Below are 1,198 nucleotides of genomic sequence, written 5' to 3'. Positions count from 1 at the left end.
CCCCCCCCCCATTCTTTTTCTCTTTTTTTTTTTCTTTCAAATGGGGGAGGGTAACTCAAATTCCCTACTACTCTTCAGCACTCTCGTTCCTTATCTGATCTGGTGAGAGAGGCTTTAACAAAATCTGCTCAAATGTTTTTTAGCTGTTCTAACTTTTACTCCCATAAATTTCACTTATGTGTCCACTCCTTAGAACTCTTTGCAAGTGAGAGCTTTGAATCTACCAGTCGAGTGAGTGGGACCCTGGTGTCCCCTTCTGTGCCAGAGAGCTCAAAGCTTCACCCCTGAGGTGTCTCTTTTACAGATCTATGTATTTTCCTAGTTTGCCCCAGTGCCAAATACTATATATCTTTAGCACTGAATCAGAAGTGACACTCTTCAAAACTGACTAGAATGTATTCAGTTGCCTTTCAGTTGCATTCTTATACACAAAGCTTTCCTTTTTTAGATGAGTCAGGAAATAGTTAAATGTTTATCTGTCTGCTTCTCTGATCTGAGGGGCGAAGATGCCCTCCCTTTCTTACCGCCTTCTCCTCTGTAATGTAATACCCAAAGAAAGGCAACTTCCCAGGTTCAAAATACCAGCATAGGTGCTCTCCATTTTATTCAGTGACCAACCAAGAACAGAGAAGATCAAAACATGACATCATTCCAAATACAGCATTTACTAAATGTGATTAAATAATCTCCAAGGACTACCCCACCCCAGGACCTTCCAATCATTCAATCAATTGCAAAGTCTCTGTTCTAAATACTTCTCCACCCCTAGGCTATACCTTAATTTAATCCACCACAAAGTCCCTCTTCTCAAATGGAGATTAGTTTCCAAACATAAGGTCAAAAGTTCCCCACCCCTGGATCACAATTGAATCTACCCCAGAGTTACATCAAGTTTAAACACAGCACTTAATACCCAGATGGAGGTCTTTTCTTCATCTTGGCCCAGGCAAGTTCTCAGCAATCTTAGTTCCTGGGGAGACAAGGCTTAGCAAGGCCATAAGATACATTGCCAGTCCCTTCATGAATTCATCCTCTGTCTGTAGAACAGTCCTAGAACCCCTGAACACATTAGCAAAGCCCTCTCCCAGGATTTCTGTAAACATACAACAAGAAAATCCTTCTTCAGGGCTTCTGAACCAACAGAAAGGCTCCCAGACCCCTGCAACAACAGCACTGTCCTTCACCAGTGGACAGTATT

At 42.2% G+C, this 1,198-nt stretch overlaps 1 long non-coding RNA gene across 1 annotated transcript in view; it reads right to left on the bottom strand.

The window, feature by feature from the left end:
* Nucleotides 1-568: 568 nt before the first annotated feature.
* The window catches only part of LOC138152557 (uncharacterized), a 74,926-nt gene continuing 74,296 nt past the window's right edge, over nt 569-1,198 (bottom strand). The window contains exon 3 of the long non-coding RNA XR_011166122.1: nt 569-1,198. This exon is cut by the window's right edge and continues 1,673 nt beyond it. This is a non-coding gene — a long non-coding RNA (uncharacterized lncRNA).

This window comes from Petaurus breviceps, unplaced genomic scaffold (genome assembly GCF_028583685.1).
Source record: "Petaurus breviceps papuanus isolate PSGF00001 unplaced genomic scaffold, PetGlider_PUasm1.0 90925, whole genome shotgun sequence".
In the NCBI taxonomy this organism is placed as follows: domain Eukaryota; kingdom Metazoa; phylum Chordata; class Mammalia; order Diprotodontia; family Petauridae; genus Petaurus; species Petaurus breviceps.
This window is presented reverse-complemented; position numbering and strand designations above follow the sequence as displayed.